Below are 15,801 nucleotides of genomic sequence, written 5' to 3'. Positions count from 1 at the left end.
GGAAACTTGTTAATGTGTGACTTAGAGAATGTGGGAAGTGAGGAGGAGGATGCGCTTAGATGGGGGATATTCATTATAGGGCAGGTGAGGGATATACCATAACCCTCTGATGGCCTCTGGCAACTGCAAGTCTGTAAACTTCCCTGAGGCAAGAGGATTGGTGCCTGCCATTCCTCTAGAATCTTAGGGATTCCAGGATCAACTATGAGGATGGACACAGAGGGCTGTAGGTGAGTCTAACTTGAGCAGCATCTGGTCTGGGGTTGAATATTTCTTTCCTGGAGCCCTGGTACCTGAGGAGCCTGGTACATATTCTCAGATGGGCTCACTGTAAGGTGCTTACCAGTAGCTAAAAGGCTTCAAACAAGTGCGCCCTGATTAACTCTTAGCTTAAATCTATCCCACACATGCATGCATGTATACATACATACATACATACATACACACACAGAGAGAGAGAAAGAGAGAGAGAGAGAGAGAGAGAGAGAGAGAGAGAGAGAGAGAGAGAGAGAGAGGCAGAGGCGTCTGCTGTGGTCAGCTCCCAGCTCTGCTGAGGAAAGAGAAGCCATCACACCTTCATGCTTTCTTCTTTCCCTTCCGGCCTGACGGTTTCCCCCATTGCCCTCAAGCCTGAGTCAATGAGGAACGGCTGCTGAGAGCCTTGCACTCTGTCTCTGGCCTGTATTAACCACAGATCAGCTGTAGTCATCTGGAACCCAAGTTTCTCCCTTGTCTGTGCTCCTCTGATGAGGACGTGACTTCTAGCTCATCCCTGGTGGTGAACTATGACCCTGCTCCATCCTTTTCTCTGGAAGCATGCTTCCCTGTTGTATGTAGGGGGACATCCTCTAAAAGCCTGCAGCCCAGCCATGGCACCTCTTGTGACATCAACTGCTGCTTTGTAGTTGATCTGACCTCCCCAGGAGCACTGATCCGTCCTTTCCAGAATGGCTGCAAGTACTGCCTCCTACCCTGTCCTTGGTTTTAGTGCTGTGGATCACTCGGTGCCTTACGCATGCTTAGCAAGGGCTTTAGTGCGGAGCTGCATCCCAGCCTATGTTCTACCTGTAACCACCCTGAGAAACGCCATGTTTTCATGCCCATAGCTATTTTCACTTGCTACTGTGACCATTAGCAGTCTTTGTGTGATCGAACTTGGGGTCACAATCTGTACTCTAAAAAGTCAAGTTTGGCCATCTATCTCAAGAAGCCAATTAAAAGAAAATGAGATTAAAGAGAATTTTGAGATTTTTCTCATTCTGGGATTTTCATTTATAGCTGGATTGTCATGGGAGTCTTTATTCTGTAGAGCTTTCTTCAGCCAAAGAAAGTAGATGTTTCTTTCAAGACTGAACTAGTTTAAGCAGGGCATGGGTGGGTGCCTCTCGTCCTAGCACTTAGAAAGTTGAGGCAGGAGTTCCAGGCCAGCCTGGGCCTTGTCTCAAAACCAAGACAGAAAAGGATGAGTCCAGTTATTGCTAGTTGGGTATTCATCATGATCCAAGGTTTTCAATGGCAGAGCCAGTGTGTACAAGTGCATTTCCATCTCTTCACTGGACACATTTTACATTTACTGATGTCGTCACTGTATTTCTCAGATATTGTACAAATAATTTTTAAAAATTGAATTTTTAACTAAATTGTATGCTTCTAGTGTAATGTAATGCAATTTAAAATTTATGTAGTAAGTATAAATGTTGCAATATAAAAATTGATTTAGTTGCATAGTCAAAAAAAAAAAAGAACCAAATTAATGATTCAAAGCAGGAAAGGGAGGTGTGTTCAAAGCGACCACACTGGGAAGAGGACCCCCTTTCTGTCAATCTTTGGGGTCCTAAAATAAGATTAATGTTTAAATAGAGGGCCAAGAGCTGGCACACCTAACCCATCCTGGTCGAGGTGTGGGCCTGCTCATCACTGACCCATCATTGTCCTGGCTACAGCCTTAAGGTGGTCTGACAGCCTTAAGGTAGCCTAGCAGGTTGTTAGAACTGTGAAGTCTCTTTCTGGGGGAAAATTCCCCTCTGGTGCCTTTTACTTCTCCCAGCATGAAATTCCTAGGGAAATTCTCATTTTGGAGGGTCCCTTGTTTCAATAGCCTGATGGCCAGATCAAAGACACAAATGTCTCTTTAGAATATCTTCATTTCCACCTGCCAGTTGCTATGGAGACAGGACACTTGCACTTTCAGAGAGGAAAGCTCCCACCACCCCAGCCCAGAACTCACAGTGAACAGGTTCTAGGATCTTGGGTTCCCCACAACTTTTCCCTGTAGGAAACTGACCTGGCTGAGTCACATCCGAAGGCCAAGGGGCCTTGTCTCAGGGACCCACACCGCCACTGCCGGGTGCAGCTGACACAAATGTGGCCTGAGAGACCCGTTGAAGGGAGGAGGTGGGAACCAAGACGAAAACAAAGCCAAGGATGCTGCCACAGCTAAGTCCTTAACGCCAACCTGCCAGGTATCTGCAAGCATCCCTAAGACCCGTCCTTCTTATCAGAACAGTAGTTTCAGCAATACTTACAAACAAAGACAGCTACCCAATGGGGATGCCCAATAGTAGAAGACGAACCAGCTGTAATAAACACCTTCATCGTTTGCTGGCTTGCCTTTTTTTTTACAGGGGAGAGTATAGAACGCAGCAGCACCACCACCACAAATTATGCCGTCAAGTCTCCCAAATTTAGGGAAATTGCAAGGGTCAGTACATGGTGAGTACAATGGTGATGCTCCACCCTGGGAAAGCCGCCTTTGTGACCATGGTGTCTCCCCTGCCAGGTAAGGATGCCATTTTCAATCAAAAAGAAAACCTACTCAGAATGCGGGGTGTCAGCTCTGTGGGAAAAGCTCTTGCTGGGCCAGCATGATGACCTGAGTTTAGTCCCCAGAACCCACATTTAAAAATACAGTACGGCATCATGTGTTTGTGAGCTGGGGACTGGGCGACGGGAGGATCCCTAGGGTTCAGTTTCCAGACAGCAAGCCTACTCACTGGAGTTTCACACCAGTGAGATACCTGCCTCAATGAAAAAGGAAATAAGATGTTGGCCAGTGAGATGGCTCAGGGCTAACAGGCTTGCTGCCGAGCCTGGAAACACAAGTTCGATCCCTCGTGAGACTGAAGGGGAAAGAGGACTGACTCATGCAGGTTGTCTTCTGACCTCTGTGTGTGCACTATGAAATGCAGTGTTCACATTCACACACACACACACACACACACACACACACACACACACACACGCACAATAATCAATACGTTTTTGAAAGCAAAGAAAACAATGAACAACAGAAACCAAGGTGGACAGCTCCCAGGGAGTATCAACTAAACTTGTCCTTTGGCCTCTGCACACATGGGCACACATGTGTGCACACACGTGCACAGACCCATGCAAAAACACACAGGAAAATGCCAAATCATTTTTAGGAGCAGCTAGCAGGATGAGTCAAGCCAATTTGCTTATTTGCTTTGAAATTTAAATTTATAGACTTCACCAAGAGGAGTGTGTGTGTGTGTGTGTGTGTGTGTGTGTGTGTGTGTGTGTGTGTGACATTTCAAGCAGCTTGATAGCAATTCTCTCTGGGTAATGACATTAGAGTAGATAAGTTTTTCTTTTTCTAGTACACGCATTTCTTTGATTTATTTACAGTAATTGTTATTATTGTATAGTCTTAAAATAAGGATTTAAAACATGTTTTTCAGTAGTTTAAATCAACATTAAGACTACACATCAACTTTAAGGCTTGCTTAGGTTACAGGGGACCTTATCTCAAAAAAATGAAACGAAAAACATGCTTTTGAAGCTTGAGAAATGACAAGGAAATGCTTAAGATGTGAGGTCAAGTTTGGCTTTATTGTTGTTTCTGACAGGGTCTTAGGTACTTAGGTAGGAAAGGCAACAACATGCGGCCAGACAGACCCCACCCACCCACCCACCCTCCACTCACCCACCCACCCTCCACTCCACCCTGCAAGATAAACCCCCAGGAATGCCCTGTCCTGGAGGCAAACTGGGAGTATGTGCTGTTCAGCACTTGTAAATTAAACACCTACTCAAACCACCATGGTGGACAGCTCCTCTGTCTGTCCACCACTTCCCAGGCTTGCCGAATCCAGAGAGTCAAGTAAACATGACTGTGTAGGGGTATTCAGAGGAGATAAATGCTTTACTGGGAATTTGTTCAGCGCATCCGAGCCCAGGAAGCTGTTGCTGCTGAAAATAGTTGGTTAGAAGGCTTTACTGAACAGAAAACACTGACCCGGAGGCCTGAATAAAGAGGAGAGTTTTGCCAGAAAGAAAAACAACAATGCCAGGTGGTGGTGGTGCACGCTTTTAATCCCAGCACTCGGGAGGCAGAGCCAGGCGGATCTCTGTGAGTTCGAGGCCAGCCTGAGCTACCAAGTGAGTCCCAGGAAAGGCGCAAAGCTACACAGAGAAACCCGGTCTCGAAAAACCAAAAAAAAAGAAAAGAAAAAAGAAAAACAACAACAAAAAAGGCAGAAAAGTCAGAGATGACAAAGCCTTCCAGGAGTAAGAAAGGGGTAGGAAGAGCGGTTCTAGATCAGTTAAGAGATTATGATGCGGCTGGGTCAGACAGCTTCTAGCTGTGTTAGCCAGGGTTCTGTAGAGGAACACAACAGGGTGGAAATCTCCTCCAAAGGGTGTTCACTGGACTAGCTTCCAGGACACAGGCTGCTCCTCCAACAGTGTCTTCACTGAGCTGAGAATCAGCAGCCGTTCAGTCCGTGAAGTTCCGGGCTTCGGCTGTTCCAAACCGGTGCTGAAGGCCTGGAGGAGTCCTGGAGAGACGCTGGTCTTCGGGTCATGTTGGGAGGCTAAAGGAACCAGTATGAGCAGAGGGTAACATCAGGACAGACGTCCTCAGCAGGAGGAAGTGAAGGCAGGCCAACTTTTGCCTCAGACCAGGACCACTGTGGAAAGTGTCACCCATTCTAAAGGTTAAACATAAGCAGCACCATGCAGCCGGGCGGTGGTGGTGCATGTCTTAGTCCTGGCACTCGGGAGGCAGAGGCAGGAGGATATCTGTGAGTTTGAGGCCAACCTGGTCTAAAGAGCTAGTCCCAGGACATGCTCCAAAGCTACACAGCTACACAGAGAAACCCTGTCTCAAAAAAACAAAAACAAAAGAAAAAAAAAAGCTTTTTTTTTTTTTTGGTCTTATCTTATCCCCTCAACTAATTCTTCCTGAAATGCCCTCATAGGCTCACCCAGAGCTGTCTCTTAGTTGATTCCAAGTTCAATCAACTCGATGGTCGATTAACCCTGACAGCACCATGAATACAAATAAAAACCTGAGAGTCTCATATTCAAGGGGAAGGGTTTAATTTGGCTCGTGATTTCAGACATTTCAGACCTGGTTGCCTGATCTCATTTTTGGGGGGCTCATGGCAAGGTAGGGCATCACGGTGGGGTGGTAGAAAGCAGAGTTAGCTACTCACCTCGTGGTATCTGGGAATTAAGGAGATATATGAAAGGACTCAGTTTGCGCTATACTCTCCAAGAGCATGCTCCCAGGAACATGGCACTAGACCCCAACTTTAGAGGCTCCATCACCTCAGGCTATGCTAAGATACTTACCCAAACCACAGCAGCTCCAGGTGGCTGAGGAGAGCAAGTCCCTTCTGCAGGAAATGGATCCTTCCAGAAGGCTTTGAAACCAAGGAATAAGGTGATGAAATTGACAAACAGCTCATCATTATAGGGAGGGCTGAAGAAGGACACAATTAGATAAAAGGATAAGCAACTTCTAATAATGGTGATTTCTTTGTGTTTCTGAAGAGAAGGAGCCCACAGGACAGGGATAAAGCCCAGATCCTTTTTTAGGAGTCAAAAGTGGGACCAAGTCCACAGAGGAAGGCGAGAGCTGACAGGAGAGGCACTGTGCCTTTGGAGGCTGCAAGAAAGAGAGAAGCCCTTGTGAACTAGAAATGTGTGAAATGGAGATCCTGTCATTTGTAACAAAGGTTCCCCTCCTCTTTTTTTCCCCTGCTGTCCTAGTCACTGTCCCATTTCTGTGGAGAGACACCACCACCGAGGAAACGCTTACTAAAGAAAGCATTTCATTGGGCCTGGCTTACAGTTACAGAGGTTCAGTCCGTTATCATTACGGCAGGGAGCATGTCGACGCACATGGCACTGGAGCAGTAGTGGAGAACCACACCCTGGTCTGCAGGCCTAGAAAGAGACACTGGCCTGGCATGGGCTTTGGAAACCTCACAGCCCACCCCCAGTGACACACCTCCTCCAACAAGCCACACCTCCTAATCCTTCTAATCCTTTCAAGTAGTGCCACTCCCTGCTGACTAAGCATTCAAGTATATGAGCCTATGGGGCCATTCTTATTCAAACCACCACACATTCCTCTCTTTCTGTCTTTCTTTCTTTCTTTCCTTTTGTTTTTGAGACACTGTCTCATGTAGCTCAGGCTAGCCTCCAAACTCACTAGATAGTCAAGGATGACCTTGAATTTCTAATCCTCCTGTTTCCAGCTTCCCCGTGACTGAATTAGAAGTTGTCAACCACCATGTAGGTTTTGTGCAGTGCTGGGGATGAAACCCAGGGCTTCATATAAGTTACACAAGCACTCTCCCAACTGAACCACATACCCCAGCCTGAGGCCTCTAATTTCTTAGTAATAAAGATATGACAACAATTATGAAGTTCTCTGAGTCCAGAGGGTCAGGACTAGGGCTATGGCTTGAGGAGTGTGGAGAAGTTTCAGATCCCTACAACTGAGACCCCTGCCATGTATGTTAAATGGCAGCCACTGTTCACACATACTCACTCATCCCCACAAGAAGACTGATGGGAACGGTATCATTAACATGCTCATTTACATAAGGAAGCCAAGCACAGAGAAATTACAGCTACTTAGGCAGTAAGTGAGAAAGCTGGATTTGAACCCAGGAAGCCACCAACCAATATGGGAACTTAGTGTAAAATAACCCAAAATGACAGATAATAAAACTCAGCATTGGTTAAAGAGGATGTCTTTGGGCGAGGGAGATGGCTCAGTGGGAAGAATGCTTTCTGTGTGAACATGAGGACACAGTTTGGATCCCCAGCACCCACATAAAAAGCCACTTGTGGCCACACTGCATGACTATAACCCCAGTGCTGGTGGGTAGAAACAAGAGGAGTTCTGGGGCTTGATGGCCAGCCAGTCTAGATGCTGGAACATGGGCTCCAGGTTCAGTGAGAGACCCTGTCTCAAACAAGGTGAAGTGTCACACACACACACACACACACACACACACACACACACACACACACATCAGAATTCCTGCTTCTGCCCACATCTCCAGAGATAAACCTGAAGGACCTAGCTGCTGGTGCTCCTCCTCCTCCTTCTCCTCCTCCTCCTCCTCCTTCTCCCCTTCCTCCTCCTCCTCTTCCCCTTCCTCCTTCTCCTCTCCTTCCTCCTCCTCCACTTCCTCCTCTCTCTTCTTCCTCCTCTTCCTCCTTCTCTTCCTCCTCCTCGTCTTCCTCCTCCCCTCCTCCTTCTTCTCTTCCTCATCCTGCTCTTCCTCTTTTCCCAAAAGAAAGACATCCAGGGTCATAAAATTTTGCCAGGCGTGGCATTCCCAGAAGGCAGCTTGAATTCCTTGTGAGAAGGCTCAGCTGGAGCATTCCCTTGGAGAATGCCAACTGAGGGCAAGTGGCCACCACACTGAGCACGAAGCCACCAGGAAGCAGCAAGAGTGACTTCGCAGCCACCAGTCTTTGCCTTGTCCCACTGTGGAACTGGAAGTTCTTCCAGTACTCGGGGAAAGAGCTGTTGCCAACGAAGCTGAATCAAAGGATCTAAAGATAGACAAAGAAAACACACAAAGAGAACGTGTAAATCAGATTACTTGGGAAAGCTAGCAAAGAAAAACTACAGAATAGGTGCGGAGCCAGAAAACCGAACCTCAGCCTCCTTTCTGAGCAGTAATTACACCCTTGTTGCTATCTGCTTGCTAACAGCTCTGTCTCTCTCTCTCTCTTCACTGTTAACTGGTTAGAAGAAGAAGAAAAAATCCTCAGGTCACCTTCATGGTACATGAAAGTACAGGAGGCATGTAGGTTCTTGTGCTCACAGATAAGCACCAGGGGAACCAGGAAAGTTAAACACACGGGGCTGTCTCTTCAAAGGGACATGTTCTGTCCCGAAGGCTAGGGGCGGGTGTGGTTAAGAGCTTGGTGACCTCTCTGTGTGCCTGAGATGAGCTCCTCCCTCAGACCCTTATCTTGGGATTGTTCTCAGTTAATCTGTAGAACCCATCTTTACGGAAAATGTCACTTGTACTTTACAAAGAGTTTCGATGTAGTCATCTTAAGCTTTGTTGTGATATGGGGTTGAGATAATTATCAATGGGAAACTTTTTTCCCAATTGTTCTGTGCTTAAATACGCCCCAAATAAACTATCCACAATCGAACTCTTCAAGTTTGAACCAACACCAGCTACCGAGTTGTGTTGAACCTAACTTCCATTGTGGATCAACATTGTGCTGGCCACGATGTTTGCAGAGACCCCCAAATGAAAGTGTTCATATTAGAGAATTGAGCTACCTGACCTAACAGAGTGTTTATTTACATCGTAACCCTCCAACATCCAACCCGAGGTGGGTCCCTTTCTAGCACCGGTGAGGGTAAACATGCCTTTCCTGCAAGGGAAAAATTCTGAAAGGTAGGGATGAGAAGATGGCTCCCTCAGTAAAGTCTCGCTGTGCAAGCATGAGGACTTTAGTTTGATCCCCAGAGCCCATAGTCTGGCGGTGCATGCTGGCAATCCCAGCATTGTAAGCAGAAACAGAAGGATCCCTGGGCCTTGCTGGCTGACGAGCCTAGCTGAATTATCCAGCCTCAGGCCACTGAGAGACCATCTCAGAAAACAAAGTGGATGGAGCCTGAGGAATAACACCCAAGGTTCAACTCTGGACTCCACCCACACATACACATACATGCATGCAGACATTGTGTTACACACACATACACACACAACCTGAAGGGGCCCCAAGAAGTGCCGCTCCCCAGCCAGCTGTGTATATGACATCGTGAGTTTTTTGAGGAGACACAGCGGAGAGCAGGTCTGGTAGGATGCTCTTGGCTGGCACACCAGAACACCCTCCTTAACAGTGACTTCTTCCAAAGGACAGTTCCAAATGTCGCTTGGGGGAAGCGGCTCCAGGGTCAGCAGTTTCACATTGTTAGGGAAGCACTCAGAGAAACTGGGAAGAGAGTGGTAGACAGGCAGGCAGGGAGGGGTTTGCCATCCGCACTGTCTTTCTGAATTCTGTGTCGAGGTTCGCTCTCTGCGCTCCCCCACAGAAGGTCCATTTTAACCCACTGTGCCCCCTCTCTCTTAAAGGCATTTAAAAAACCGCTCACATGTACATTGAAGTTGCATGTTTCCCTGTCATTCCGTCTCCCCCTCCCCACATTAGTCCTCTTTGCCCACAGATAATTTCACTTCTCCTTCCCTCTTGTACATACACACACATGATTGTATGTATTTATAGGAAACTAGGAACTAAAAATGAGAGAAAAAACACTTCATTTGTCTTTCTGAGGCTGACTTAATCCTCTTAATATGATTATCTCCAGTTGATCTGTTTTCCTGAAGATGACATCGTTTTGTTCTTTACGGGTGAAAAAAAGATTCTATTGTGTTATACGTATCACATTTTCTTTATCCAGTCCTCTATTGACAGACACCTAGGTTGGCTCTGCAATAGTTAGCGTTCACAGAGCTGCTGTAAACACAGATGTCCCATGTCTCTGTGCTGTTGTGACTTGAGGCCCTTTAGTAAATACCCAGTGGGTCACGTGGAAGATCTGGTTTTAAATTTTTTAAGAACCTCCACACTAATTCCTCCAGGGGCCGGGCTAGTTTGCATTCCCACCAGCAGTCGAGAAGGGTCCTTTTTGTCCCCATGCTCACCAGTGATGGTTGTCAGGCTTCTGAGGCCACCTCAGGCCTTGGCACACAGTGCTCCTTTTCCATTTTCTCAGGTCCTCATCACAACCTCTGCACCTGCTGTGGAATCTCCCTCCTCCCTTTAGCGGATGAGGACCCCTGTGGCCACACCCAGGACAGCCGGGACAGTCCCTATCTAAAGGTCCTTAGCCCAATCACATTTTTGCTCTCCCTTTGGCTATGTCAGGTTGTATTTTTTTCGGGGTGTAGGCATGAGGATGTGGGTATCTTTGGGGGCCTCTATTCACCACCATTTGGCCAGTCTGTCTCTCTGGCTATGTCCTTCATATATGTACTCAAAGCAATCAAGACACCCTACTAAAGAGTTCTGTTAAATGATTCTGGAAATGTCGATATTGTTCTTTCTTTTCATTCATACATCCATTCACTTATGCTTTTGAGACAGTCTCATGTACCCCAGGATGGCCTCCTGAGTGCTGGGGTGACAGGCTGGATTACGCCGTTTATGCAGTGCTGGGGATGGAACATGGGACTTTGTGCATGCTAGGCAAGGACTCTACCAACTCAACTACATCCCCAGTTCTCCAAGGCTTTGCATAAGAGTGTGTGATTGACAGCAGCATCTCTTGTAGATGGGAACAGGGGAAACGCACAGGATGTTTGGGGACCATGACTTATGGCCAGATTCTGAACCCTATACTGGGGATGTTCTGGCCTGACTCTTGGCTAAATGATTTTCCTGAGACTAGTCCAGTCTCTAAGGTGCCGTCTGCAGTTGCTGCCATTAGCTGGTCTTTTGGGTTCTGTCTTGCCCTTGAATTAGGGAGAGGCACCAGCCAGAATTCTTCCCCCTCTCCCTCAGGAAGGGGCAAGGCAGGGGCATGGAAGAGTGCTTCTCAATCTGACTCCTGAATCAGGCCAGCTGAGGCCAAAAGAAAACGCATATTTCACAGGTTACAGTAGTCAAGCATGTGATGGAGAGGAAGACCGGGGTGTGGGTGTTATGCAGGCAGCCAGCTAGAGGCTGAAAGCTGGTCTCAGGAGGGGGGCCCATCCCCTTGGCCTTTCAACCTACAGAGGCATACAAAAGAGCCACTGATCAGGCTTCTGTCTAGGGGACACAAGCCACTCAGGGACTCAGAAAAAAAAAAAAAAAAAACCAAACCTATTCACAAGCCAAAATAGGGAGCTGGAGAAGTGATTCAGCAGGTAAAGAAAGCCCTTGCCTCACAAGTGTTAACACCTGAGTTCCAATCCCCAGAAACCACATGAAAGCCGGATATGGTAACACACGTGTCACCCCAGTGTTCCCATGGAGAATCCCCAGAAGACGTCAGGCCAGATAGCCTGGCATACACAGCAGCAAACAACAGACCCTGCCCAAAACAAAGTGGAGGGCAAGGACCAACACCCAGAGTTGTCCTCTGACCTCCACATGCACACCACGCTACACATGTGCCCATATTCACATAAACACATATGCAGTGTCAGGGGGCAGCTTTTAAATAAAGAATGCAGCTGGGGACTGGGGATGTAGGGGATGTAGTTCAATGGCGGGGCGGCTTGCCTAGCATGCTCAAGTCCCTGAATTCTACCCCCTGCATATTAAATTAATTAATTAATTAAACTAACTAACTCACTAAATAAATAAATAAGATAAGATAAATTTCGACTTGGTCCCCAAGAGTCACTTTTACTTCAATACGGAGTTATGGCAAAGTTCACGGCTTTGGAACCTGAGGTTGTCATGGGTCTTTCTTCAGAAGCCAGCTCCTTTGTCTCTCAGAGTCTCCATTCTTTATCTATAAAGACCTGTCTTCTGTGAGGTTCAACGGCACAGTCATTAACTCTTCCACTGTGGCGAGTTCTTCCCAGTTCTAGAGTGCAGTCCATCACAGCGGGGACGGCCTGACGGCTGGACCACCAGGTGGCTGGTCCCCAGCATCCACAGTCAGGAAGCAGAGAGAGGTGAAGGCTGGTGTCGGCCCACTTTCTCCTCTTTATTCAGTCTGTAACCCCAATGGATGAAGTGGTTTGGCCCACAGTTAGAATGAGTCTTCCCTCGCCAGTTATCCTAATCTAGGAACTCCCTCAGAGACGTGCCCAGAGGCTTGTCTCCAGGATGATTCTCCAGGCTGCCAATCAGAAATATGAACTATCACAGGGGCTTTCACTAAATTGGGTTCACCTCTCATCACTCCAAATAAATTTGGTTTCTAAGACCAAGGAAGAGGTAAAATAAAGACTGCCCCAAAGGCCGTCATTGTCCCACGTCCCCTCCCGTGTCCCTCCCATCATTGGTGCCTTCTGCTGTCATCAAAGACCAGAGTCGGGCATTCACATGACCCACCTCAAAAAAATTCAAGGCCTTCATTCTCGGGTTGGTGTAAATACTTACCCTGTATGTACATGAAGCAGAGAGTGGGTGATACCTTAAATGTTGCATACTCCATGACTTGCTTACTATATCCTGGTCCCAGAGCTGCCCGGGAGCTTTCTACACTCTCTCCCCTCTTACTACATTGGGAAGATCAATTTCTTCCCTTAATGTGGGAGCCCACAGAGGTTTCCTAGTGAGAGCTGAGCTTGCTTTACCCAGCAGGTTGCATGAGAGGATGATTGGACCACGGGCCTGGGTACCAGGTTTTTGGAAGGGTCTGCACTTGATTGTATCTAGCAAGGGGGAGGTCTTTTGCCTCACCCCTTGGTATTGTCATAAAAAGCCCCTGTGAATAAAGTTCTGGGCAGGTGGATAAGGATCCAGGCCCTCCTGAGCTATCCTGTGTTTCTATCTGTTTCTCTCCCCTCAATATTTCTATCTCAATCTCTTATCGCTCACTCCTTAAGAGTACCCAGGGGAATAAAGGTGCGGGCTGGTCCCCTACACCTTAATATCTACCTTTCTAAAAATGAGCAGACCAGGGCTCAGGGTCAGTAAAGTGTTTGCCTTGTAAACCTGAGGACCTGAGTTCGATCCCTGTACTGGCTAGTTTTTTGTGTCAACTTGACACCAGCTAGAGTCATCAGAGAGAAAGGAGCCTCACTTGAGGAAATGCCTCCATGAGATCCAGCTGAAAGGCATTTTCTCAATCAGTGATCAATGGGGACAGCTCAGCCCATGGTGGGTGGTGCTATCCCTGGGCTGGTGGTCCTGGCTTCTCTAAGAAAGCAGGCTGAGCAAGCCAGGGGAAGCAAGCCAGTAAGCAGCCGTTCTCTATGGCCTCTGCATCAATTTCTGCCTCCAGGTTCCTGCCCTGTTTGAGTTCCTGTTCTAACTTCCTCCAATGATGGACTATGATCTACAAGTGTAAGCCAAATAAATCCTTTCCTCCCCAACTTGCTTTTTGGTCATGGTGTTTTGTTTCAGCAATAGAAACCCTAACTTAGACAATCCCCAAGAACCAACATAAAAAATAAGACAGGGATTGTGTCATACATTGCTAGAAGAGAGGAGGGCTCCTGAGGCTCAATGGCCAGACAGCAGCCTAGCCTGTTTGGAAAGCTCCAGGTTAATGACAGACCCTGTCTCAACAAACAAGGTATCTGAAGAGTGAAAGCCAAGGTTGAAGGCCTAAACACACACACACACACACACACACACACACACACACACACACACACACACACGAAGAGAGAGAAAGACATATAGGGGGGTTGTATAGGCCTCATAATTCATGTCTGCTGTGGGATGTTCTTTATGCTCTGAATGTGTTGCTCTGATTGGTTAATAAATAAAGTGCTGATTGGCCAGTAGCCAGGCAGGAAGTATAGGTGGGACAAGGAGAGAGGAGAATTCTGGGAAGTGGAAGGCTGAGTGAGGAGACGCTGCTAGCAGCTGCCATGAGGAGCAGGATGTAAAATACTGGTAAGCCACAAGCCACGTGGCAAGGTATGGATTTACAGAAATGGGTTAATTTAAGATATAAGAAGTAGATAGCAAGAAGCCTGAGCCACACGGCCATACAGTTTATAAATAATATAAGCATCTGTGTGTTTATTTGAGTCCAAACAGCTGCGGGATTGGTGGGTGAGAGAGATTTGTCTTGACCATGGGCCAGGCAGGACCAGATAACCCCAGCTACACATATCCAAGCATCCATGTGCTTTCTCCATAAGTGCTCTCACTCATCATCTGAGAAGCTTCTTTTTGCCACAGATGGAGGCCATTTCAGAGAACCATGACTAGTCAAAGTGCAGAGAATACATGACCATGCAGTGCCCAGGCTGAAATGGGGCATCCATGGCACAACCCCTACACCGAAACACTCAGAGTATGACAGAGGAGGGCACAGAAAGGTTGAAAGAGCCAGAAAACCAGGACGGCTGCGGCAACGTAGCAGGGCGGCTGCTCCTGGGGACCCTCAACAACATGGCTGCCTGTACATGAGCACACCAGACAACACATTAACAAGGCTGGAGAAAGACTCCCGAGGCCCCAGCCTTAGCGGAAGGGCTCCCGGCAGTCAATGGCTGCTAAGAGAAGGAGAGTCAGTTTTCTTTACGGAGGAGGCCTCTGATAGGTCACCCAAACCTAAGTGGGCCGTCCTAAACCCATGTAGACATTGGGCAACACTAACTGGACTCAGTAGATTGTGCGCCATCTACATATATAATTTATCACACACATACACACACACACACACACACACACACACACACACACACACACACATTTACAGAAGAGGGGATGAATTTGATAGGGAGCTATGGGGTGGCACTGGAGGAGTTAGAGGAGACAGGTGGAGGGGTAGAAATGATGTAAATACAGTGTGGTCATATATGACATTTTCAAAAAATGGCTCATGAATTTAAAAAAAATTAGGCCTATTTAGGGCTCCTCAGAGCCCTATGACCTCTGCTTTGTGGGGTCTCCAGGTTTATCAGAACACACAAGTTACATCCTTATGGTCACATACCCTCAACTCCTAGAGAGCAGGAAAACACATCTGGGTGGACCAGCTGGCTGCCCATCATGACTTCCCCTGGGTTTGCGTGCAGGACTCCTACCCATGGCCTGGAAGAGGACGGGGCTGCAGCTCACTCCATCCCTACACTCTACCTGCTCTGAAGTTCTCCAAGTACATAGAAACCATGCTAATGCTTGTATTTCACAAACCCGCTGGCCTGGAGGCAAGTGTGGACATGTAGATTTCACACACAGTGGATCAGTTTCCAGTCCAATTACAGGAAGGTAATAATTGGCCACATTACAGCAATTACCAGTGTTTATAACCTGTGTCACTGAGGACTGGTTTCCTGCACAGCCGGTTCCAGAGGGCTGAGCGTTTTGTACCTCGGGAAGTCCCATGCTAGAGAGTGTCTGCACGTCCCTCCTCTTCTTTGTTCTTCTACCATGGTGTCACCCCCCCTGCCCCACACACCCCCACCTCACCCCACACCCTCACACTCCCACACCGCACACCCTCCACACCCCCGCTTCCCAGGCTCAGCAGGCTCCTGGCCTGCCCCTGCCTTCTGTCCCCTTCCCAAGTGGCTCCCTGAATGTGAGGAGATCTTGATCATGTTTTCTGAGGAGCTCTTGAACTCAGGGTCCCAAGGCTTATCCCGTCATGTCTTAGAAAATGTGTATTTTTAGATTTATTTTGATACTGTGCTTTCTGAACCCTGGTGTGGGACTTGGGGTTCTGGGTGTCTTTCTGATGGCATCATGGCCTGACCTCCTTTCTCATAACCTCTGCCAAGGGAAAGGGGATTGTCAGGACACTCCGGTGACCATGCCTACTGGCAAGCAGAGGCAAAGGGATAGGGTGAAAAGGGGTCTCCAGGTCTCATTGCCTGTCCTATGGATGAGATAGAGGAGGTGTGAAAGGTCCTTTGAGGGCTCAGAAACTTGGGGTGC

At 47.7% G+C, this 15,801-nt stretch overlaps 1 non-coding gene across 1 annotated transcript; it reads right to left on the bottom strand.

Moving 5' to 3' along the window:
- Window positions 1-2,621: 2,621 nt before the first annotated feature.
- On the bottom strand, window positions 2,622-2,787 carry LOC131925899 (U1 spliceosomal RNA). The gene has a single exon (XR_009383395.1). It is a non-coding gene; the product is annotated as a U1 spliceosomal RNA (small nuclear RNA).
- Window positions 2,788-15,801: the final 13,014 nt, after the last annotated feature.

This window comes from Peromyscus eremicus, chromosome 15 (genome assembly GCF_949786415.1).
Source record: "Peromyscus eremicus chromosome 15, PerEre_H2_v1, whole genome shotgun sequence".
NCBI classification, from domain to species: Eukaryota; Metazoa; Chordata; class Mammalia; order Rodentia; family Cricetidae; genus Peromyscus; species Peromyscus eremicus.
The sequence above is the reverse complement of the archived record's forward strand: the minus strand, read 5'-3'. Positions and strand labels throughout refer to the sequence as shown.